Raw genomic sequence first — 9,723 nt, forward strand, 5'->3', positions numbered from 1 at the left:
CTGTGCAAGCAATAATATTGAAATGGAAGGAGTATCAGACCACTGCAAATCTACCCAAGAGGCCCATGATCTCTCTGGATGAACTGCAGAGATCTACAGCTGAGGTGGGAGACTCTGTCCATAGGACAACAATCAGTCATATACTGCACAAATCTGGCCTTTATGGAAGAGTTGCAAGAAGAAAGCCATTTCTTAAAGATATCCATAAAAAGTGTTGTTTAAAGTTTGCCACAAGCCACCTGGGAGACACACAAATCATGTGGAAGAAGGTGCTCTGGTCAGATGAAACCAAAATCGAACTTTTTGGCAACAATGCAAAACGTTATGTTTGGCGTAAAAGCAACACAGCTCATCACCCTGAACACACCATCCCCACTGTCAAACATGGTGGTGGCAGCATCATGGTTTGGGACTGCTTTTCTTCAGCAGGGACAGGGAAGATGGTTAAAATTGATGGGAAGATGGATGGAGCCAAATACAAGACCATTCTGGAAGAAAACCTGATGGAGTCTGAAAAAGACCTGAGACTGGGATGGAGATTTGTCTTCCAACAAGACAATGATCCAAAACATAAAGCAAAAGCTACAATGGAATGGTTCACAAATAAACATATCCAGGTGTTAGAATGGCCAAGTCAAAGTCCAGACCTGAATCCAATCGAGAATCTGTGGAAAGAACTGAAAACTGCTGTTCACAAATGCTCTCCATCCAACCTCACTGAGTTCGAGCTGTTTTGCAAGGAGGAATGGGCAAAAATTTCAGTCTCTCGATGTGCAAAACTGATAGAGACATACCCCAAATGACTTACAGCTGTAATCGCAGCAAAAGGTGGCGCTACAAAGTATTAACTTAAGGGGGCTGAATAATTTTGCACGCCCAATTTTTCAGTTTTTTATTTGTTAGTTCCACTTCATGATTGTGTCCCACTTGTTGTTGATTCTTCACAGAAAATTACAGTTTTATATCTTTATGTTTAAAGCCTGAAATGTGGCAAAAGGTCGCAAAGTTCAAGGGGCCGAATACTTTCGCAAGGCACTGTATATATATATATATATATATATATGTAACCCTTTTCGTCTGCGTGCTCCCCCAAATGGCTCTGCGTTGTGTTTGGGTGATGATTGAATGAGGAAGACACAAAGATCGTTGTCATCAAAGCAGTGAAGCTTATTTATTGGGCACTTTATCTGCATCAGCCACTTTTCACAAGGAAAATAGAACTGTTAGTTACTAATATCAAAACTAAAATGCATATAAAATCATAAAACAAAACAATATAGTTTTAACTGCCGTTGTATTAAACATTAAATCAGGTGTGGGTCTCAAAGACTGGAAAAATAACTTTCCACATATGACAATTAATGTTGAATGCCACATGCATCCCAAATACAAAGAATAAAACTCAAAATACTTAGATAAATGTTAAATACAATACAATATAAAGAAAAATATACCACACCACATGGAAGGTACAATCCATTAAATAATATCAGAAATACAAAACCATCTTTCACAAATAAGTGCACATATATGTTAGTTAACATCTGTAACAGCAATATATATCTTCAAATAACATGGATGGCCAATATAATTAAAGAAATATAATGGATGCAACAGAGAACAGTGAAAACCATCCTTACCTTTTCACAAGGAAAATAGAACTGAATTAAACAACAGCTCCACCCATGTTAAGAAGGGCTCACTCACACAATGAAATACACATAAAACACAGCTCCCCCCTAAGGCTGGGAGAAACATATTATACATCTTGCCTACATTATATATGTATATATATATATATATATATATATACCAAAAGAGGTCTTTTGCCTCTTCCAACATGCTCTTTTTGTTTACCACTAGTGAAAGCTAGTGAAAGCTGATGACATTTTATTTTTCTATAGAAACATGCGTCGTAGCCTACAAGTCACAAGGTGTCATCATCGTACAGTCTGAGACTAAGCACCTTGATTCTGTATACAGTATCCAAAGAGTATGGTTCAGGCCCCTCAGATTGTCCTTTTTGGGTACAATAAGGCACCAGCTGTGGAAATCTGCCTCTCTCTCTTGTAGGGGTACATATGCTTATATCCTATATCCTATCCTATGCTTGAGAAATTTCCTGTCACCTATCTGGTGCACTTTATTACTGCCATGCCTTAGGAGATGGGTGGATTGGAGGCTAGCTGAATCCTATAACCGTTCTTATGGCCTCAATAACCCACTGAGAGAGTCTAGGCAGAATTTGCCACACTAACAAAAAGTCTGACAAAGGAATCATCACACAATCTTAAGCACCCATCTGCTTATCTACATACAGCTGTGCAGTATCAGATCAAGAAAGCATCCGCGGCTAATGAAATCTCTATTTTTAAACCACCAAGCACTTAAATATGTAAAAATGAAGAGGTGTGGCCTAAATGTGCTGAAGCTGTAGTATGAGCGGGAGGGGCAGGTCTGAGAAACCAGAAATTAAGCAAACTGTGCACTCCTTCTCTTTGCTCTGCTTCTTTATGGTGAAATCTTTGGATATACACTGTGAAAAGTGAAAATGTTCAGATAAATGTTCATTGGTTTCCACAGTAAAGACATCTGGCAGATCCTGACAATGCAGCTGGTGTCATTATGAGGTCATGTGGAGAATCATCACTGTAAAACATGCTGGGATGCCCCCACAGCCTGAGCACCAAAAAGTCAAAACAGCAATGCAAAAATAAATAAATAAATAAAAAAAAAAAAATTTAAACACGTGTCAAAGAATGTAATATGACATTCTACAGTATACAGTATGAATGAAATGTATAAATACCTCATGAGAAGTGTCTATTGGATGTGCACTTCAGAATCACAGGTCATCCGATATATTTTTTTTTTTTTTTTTTTGTACTGTTTTATGATGCTATGAACTTGTACATACTACTCATTTCTTTACTGTTTTCGGTCTTGTATAATAGGGCAGGAAGGCATATTAGTTATAGCATCTACCTAAAAAATATTTTTATTAATGAATATTGTATATTTTTTATCATCTTTATCAAAATGTAATCAATTATTTTGTTATTCTCCTTTGCTGACATCACCAGTTTGTCTTAATTTTCAGTCTCTCTCCTCCAACAACCTCCATTTTGATATGTAACATTTCACAATACAATTACTATTAGATAGAATAATGTTTTGCACTACTTTCTTTCTTCTTCTTTTTTTAAAATATCTTGTTTCCCAGACATGGGCATCGCTAGGCCATTTTTAGGGGCGCTATATCTAGATCTAGGGTGCCGTAACTGATGAAAATTACCCAGCTGTTCAAATTAATTTGTCTTTAACTATGCAGATGACCACTGAATAAATGTGGTAATCAACAGCTTGCTGTGCATTAAATGATTTTATAAAACGGTTAGTTCCATTCCTTGATTCTGATTGGTTAGCAGCTATAGATTCTAGGCAATCTATGCATTATGTTTACAAGTCTTTAGGTCATTTGATGTATATTAGGTCTATGTGAGGATCCATTTGGGGGTCCATTTATTCCCCCCTTTTTAACCCTGGGTGTGATTCCAATATGGATAAGGACGGCCCACTTAATGCCTATGAATTAGAATGCATGCCTACCTTAGTCAGACTGTTATGACTGCAGGACACCACATCACATTCCAGATTAAGAATCTTCTGAGGACACACCAAAATCTCCTGGTCTGTGCTTCACAGTTTCTTGCAATTTCACAAAATGAATTTTCTTAAATTTGGATAGTTTAAATATGTGCTTTAGTTTTTAAAAGCAAATGTAATGGTATAAAACCAGTTAAAAACCTAAACCTCATTAAAGCAGATAAATTTAGCCTGAGAACATTCACACTAATACTTGGTGACAAACAAAACAAAAAAGTGCTAAAGAAAAGTAAAATGCAATTCACATATGCATTTACTTTGGTGCCACTGTAAAAAGTGGTGGCATGCAATTGTTATTTTATAGAGTTATTTCTACCTGATTCTGTTCTGGATTCTAAGCACATTTAAGTGTGTGAGAGAATACCATACATGGTGTAAAAAAATAAAAATAATAATAAGACAGTGGATGTGTGTTTTTATTTAAGCTCCTTGAGATGAGGCAGGTTCAGAATATTCTCTTGCAGCTTACTGTTGCCATCAGGTACTTTTTTTTTATTTATTTTTTTAGTGGAAGGACAGCATTTAAGGAAATTGCTTAAAAAATGTAACATTTTAATACACATATTTTAGGTTTTAATATTTTTTATAGTGTGGTAACCGTTTTAAAAAGGAATACCGGAGGCCATGCTGTATCGGCCTCACGTTGTGCCTAACAGTGCACTTCAGCCCTGATTTAATTCAACCCTGACCGACATATCTTCTGCTTGTTCTTTAAAAGTGAATAATTCTAAATGAACTTTGTTATTTTGACAAGAAAATACAACAAATAATATGGTTTACATGTAGCACATCGACTCAGCATGACAAGAAAGATCTCACTATGTACACACCTTCAAAAGGTAAAGAATCTCTGCAAGTGCAAAGTTATACAACAAAATTCACAACACACGCAATAATCAAGTTCTAAATTGATTAGGGCTCAATCTCTTATACAAAGCTAAAATACAGAAGCAATTTAACACAAAACAATAATAAGTCTATCCTACTCAAGGCTGGGTCCGCGTTTTTTTTCTTTTTCTCTATGCTCACCTCTCTCACCTCATTTCTCTTCCCCTCGACCTAAAGAAGCAGAAAACACACTCTAAACCCCACCCCACAACGACCCAGGGCCAGTCATTTTCTTTCTTATCATTCTACATTCCCATATTACAACTGCTAATTGTTCCTACCAATTAGTCACCCAATGACATCAACAAACACAAAGCACATGTGAAGTCCGTCAGTTTCGTGCATCTCAGAATCAGAATTAGCTTTATTCTCCAGGTGTGCACAAACACATGAGGAAACACATCTGACATGAGAACAAAATCAAATTTAATAATAATTGTACGACTAAGCAATAAATAATGCATATGAATCTGGAACAGTAGATTGATTTATGTACAGCTTTGTGCATTTTTATTCCTATATAGGACTGTATAAATAAAGATATATACATATGTATTTACATAATACTTGAGAAAGGCAATAATTAAAAGATGTAGAATGATTTACAGAAATGAATTACAGAACACAGGTAATGATTTATATGTTAACTGTTTAAGCTGGAGATAGAATAGACTGTTTTTATGTCTAGATGTTCTGCTGCACAGAGATCTGTAGCATCTGCTTGAGAAGAGAAGTGCCAACATGTTATGTGAGGGGTGAGAGGGTTCTTTGATGATGTTACTTCCCTATTCCTTCACTCTGGAGTTGTACAAATCCTGAGGACTGGGCAGGTGTACACCGATGATCCTTTCTGCGGTCCTAACAATCCGTTGCAGTCTTCTTAAATCTGATTTGCTGGCTGACCCAAACCAGACAGTTATAGAAGAGCACAGAACTGACTCAATAATAGCTAAGTAAAACTGTGTCAACTGTGCCTGTGGTAGGTTGAAGCTAATGAAGGAAATACAGCATCTTCTAGGCCTTTTTCACAATGTGTCAATGTGAATGTCCCACTTCAGGTCCTGAGAGATGGTTGTGCCCAGGAATCTGAAAGACTCCACTGCAGCCACAGTGCTATCCATGATGGTGAGCAGGGGGGTTTCTCCTGAAGTCCACTATCATCTCCACATTTCTGAGCATGTTCAGCTCCAGGTTGTTGTGACTGCACCAGACAGCCAGCCGCTCAACCTCTTGTCCGTAAGCAGACTCGACTCCGTCCCATATTGACTGTGGTGTCGTCTGCAAACTTTTAGATGTGCAGTCATTTGTGTAGAGGGAGAAGAGCAGTGGGGAGAGAATGCAGACTCGAGGAGCTCCGGTGCTGATGGTGCAGGTGTTGGATGTGAGTTTTCCCAGCCTCACTAGCTGCTGCCTGTCTGTCAGGAAGCTGGTGATCCACTGACGGAGGTTTATTCTGAAAAGTGTCCAGGATGATGCTGTTGAAAGCGGAGCTGAAGTCCACAAACAATATCCATGCATAAGTCCCTGGTTTGTCCAGATGTTGAAGGATGTAGTGCAATCCCATACTGACTGCATCATCCACATACTTGTTTGCTTGGCAAGCAAACTGCAGGGGGCCCAGCGAGTAATGTCCTTCAGGTAGACAAACCTGCAGTAAAGGTTCAGGCGATCTTCAGCCAGATGTTAATTGGTCTCAGTGCTGGGAGATGGGGTCTTGTAGCTGGTGATGACGTTCACGCCATTCCACACTTATGTAGAGTCATTACTTGAAAACTGTTTTTTTTTTTAAGTAGTTTAACTTTGCCACTCTAATCTCCTTATTCAATGTGTATTTGGCCTGTTTGTCCCCACTCTTTGGCCTGGCAAAGCTGTTTGAGTTTTGCACTGAACCAAGGTTTGTCGTTGTTTAAAGTTAAATAAGCCCTGGTGGGAACACACATGTCCTCACAGGAACTGATGAAATTGTCATGGTGTCAGTAAGCTCATCCAGATCAGTTGCTTAAGCCTCAAAAACACTCAACCAGTAAAATCTTGCTCTGCTTCAGCAGTCCATCTGTTTACAGTTTTTACTACAGGCTCAGCAGATTTGAGTTTCTGTCTGTAGGCTGGTAGAAGATGAACCAAACAGTGATCAGAGAATCCCAGCACTGCTCTGGGGGAAGAGTTCATGCACAGTGCTCACTTCTAAGGAGTTGGTTATCTGAATCAGGTTTGATAGCAAAGAGAGACATGTGAAATATGCAGTGCTGGGGGGTGCGAGGACTGGAATTGAGAACTGCGGGGGTAGAGTAGAGCTTGTTGTTTGTTTGACAAGGTTTATGTTTACGTGACACAGAACGCGTACAAACACAATATAAGTATACTGCAATGCAACACGTAAAAACACAGTATAAGTCATTGTAATCCGTAAATATGTCCCCACTGGATGCACCAAATGGCTTGTTTGTAATAGGTTTTTATTGTTTTTGTCTAGCCTCGCCAGTGTTTTGACTGGGACATGCAATAAAGTGTGACAAGGGGTGTAACATTTCCATCACACGCTTGAGGCATTCAGCCAATAGGCCCATCAGAGCACAAACCTCGTTTTTCAGACCGATAAGCTTTGTAAAAAATTACGTGTTTCAGAGAGGTGGGGCATAGAGGAGAAACAATGATGTACAGTATGTGGAAAATAATGTATTTTTTAAACCTTTAAATGCACAAACACATTTCATTACACCAGCTACACAAATAATTTTCTTTTTAGCATATTTAAATGCATTTCTCGTCAGGTGGTTATTTGCCAGTGTTGTGCATAAAAAAAAAATACAAATAATGCATGGCAAACCATTTATTATCTCGTACATAACATATTTTTCGTAAATTTAAACATGCATGTGTGTGTATTTCTATATACATAATAAACACATTACACACACATTATGTTAACAAAAACTTTTATATTGGAAGTTTTAATTATTAATAAGGATTAATACAGCACTAGTTTGCACTTAAGCATAATCTTGTACGTTATATTATTTTCATAATACATAATATTTTTAAAAGTATGCTAGTGTGTACTTCTGTTTCACACTGTTTTCAGCATACTATGATTGTATCAACCTTAATCTTGCAATATAGCACATTTGGGATGCAGCCTTCACTAGCGCACAGCACTATGTCCCTGAGATGTTTATGTAAGCAGTGTGACGGTGGATAAAGGAAAGTCTGGAAGCAGATGCGAGTTAACAGATTTAATGAGAAGAGAGGAATATGAATACACAAACAAACAATGATGATGAGACGACGACACTCCGTGGTGATGGTGAGGAGGTGAGGAATCCAGATGGTGGTGGAGAGAAGGTGAGTAATCCAGATGATGATGGCATGTAGGCAGCAGGAGAGGATGGCACAGGAACTGCGGGGAATAGAGCCGAAGGTAAGTGTCCGTGGCTGAGTGAACGTGCGGAGAGTGGATGAGGTTCAAGGGAAAAACAGACATTCAAACGCAAACAACACTGAGAGCCAGACGAACAGGGAAACCACATCAAACAAATGACAACGATCTCACAAACACAAGACGTGAGACAAGCCAATATATAGTGGATGAGTAATGAGTGGCAGCTGTTGCTGATGACAATTAACGGAGACGCCCACAAGCTAATCAGTGCAGACGCGGAACACACAGAATTCACCACAAAGTGCAAACACCCCGAGATCACGGTTTACCAATCGTGAAAGTACCCCCCCCCCCCCCCTCTAAGAACTCCTCCTGGAGTTCCTAGAAGGGCCTACCTGCTGATTGTAGTCATCAATAAGGGAGTGATTCAATATGTCCCTAGCAGGTACCCAACTCCTCTCCTCCGGACCGTAACCTTCCCAGTCCACCAGATACTGAAATCCTCGTCCCCTCCATCTCGGGTCCAGAATACAATTAACCAAATATGTCGGTTCCCCATCTACAAGACGTGGCGGCGGCGGGGAACCGGAGTAGGCGGATTAATATGTGCATAAAACACGGGTTTAATTTTGGACACATGAAAGGCGGGGTGTATCCTCTTGTACGCAGGAGGTAGTTTGAGGCAGACTGTCACCGGACTAATGATTTTGGTGATAGTGAACGTGCCGATAAATTTGGGAGCTAATTTATTAGAAACGGATCGCAGAGGAATGTTACTGGTAGAAAGCCACACTTTTTGACCCACGACGTAGATGGGAGGCTTTGACCGGTGGCGAATGGCCTTGGCATTAGTGCGCTCCCTCACCCGGAGCAGAGTTTCGCGGGCTCTGGTCCAGGTGCGGAGACACCTCTGGACAAACGCGTGAGCAGAGGGGACCGCGACTTCAGATTCCAGACTGGGAAATGCTGGTGGCTGGTACCCTACACTACACTGAAACGGAGAAATGCCCATAGCTGACACTGGCAACGAATTGTGGGGGTTCTCCACCATAGAAAGTTTTTGACTCCAGGAAGAAGGATTCTTGGAGACCAAATATCGCAATGTTTTCTCTAAATTTTGGTTGGCTCGCTCAGATTGTCCGTTGCTTTGGGGATGAAAACTGGAAGACTGACACTCCTAACAATTTGTAAAACTTTCCAAAATTTGGATATAAACTGAGATCCCCTGTCCGAAATAATAATAATAATAATAATAATAATAATAATAATAATAATAATAAGTTTATTTTATATAGCGCCTTTCTCAGACCCAAGGTCGCTTTACATAGAAATAGAATAACAAACATAATAACAGAATAAACAGATTAACATTACATAGGAAACATAAGAATTAGTGATACAAACAGTAATACAACAAAACATACAGTAAATGGATTATAAATTGTATGAGGAGAAGTGATCATTAAACAGAAATGTCTTGAGATGCGTTTTGAAGAAAGGAAGAGATTAACAGTTACGAAGAGGTTGTGGGAGGGAGTTCCAGAGTTTTGGGGCCAGGGCACTGAAAGACCTACCACCCACGGTGGAAAGTCTAGTGCGGGGAATAACAAGAAGGTTTTGGTCGGAGGATCGGAGTGAACGGGAGGGGGTGTATGTAATCAGGAGGTCACAGATGTATGGAGGAGCGAGGTTATGGAGAGCTTTGAAGGTGAGTAGTAGTACTTTGTATTTAATCCGGGACGGGACTGGTAGCCAGTGGAGTTGATGGAGAATGGGGGTGATGTGAGCAG

Source organism: Carassius auratus, chromosome 22 (assembly GCF_003368295.1).
Source record: "Carassius auratus strain Wakin chromosome 22, ASM336829v1, whole genome shotgun sequence".
Taxonomy (NCBI): Eukaryota; Metazoa; Chordata; class Actinopteri; order Cypriniformes; family Cyprinidae; genus Carassius; species Carassius auratus.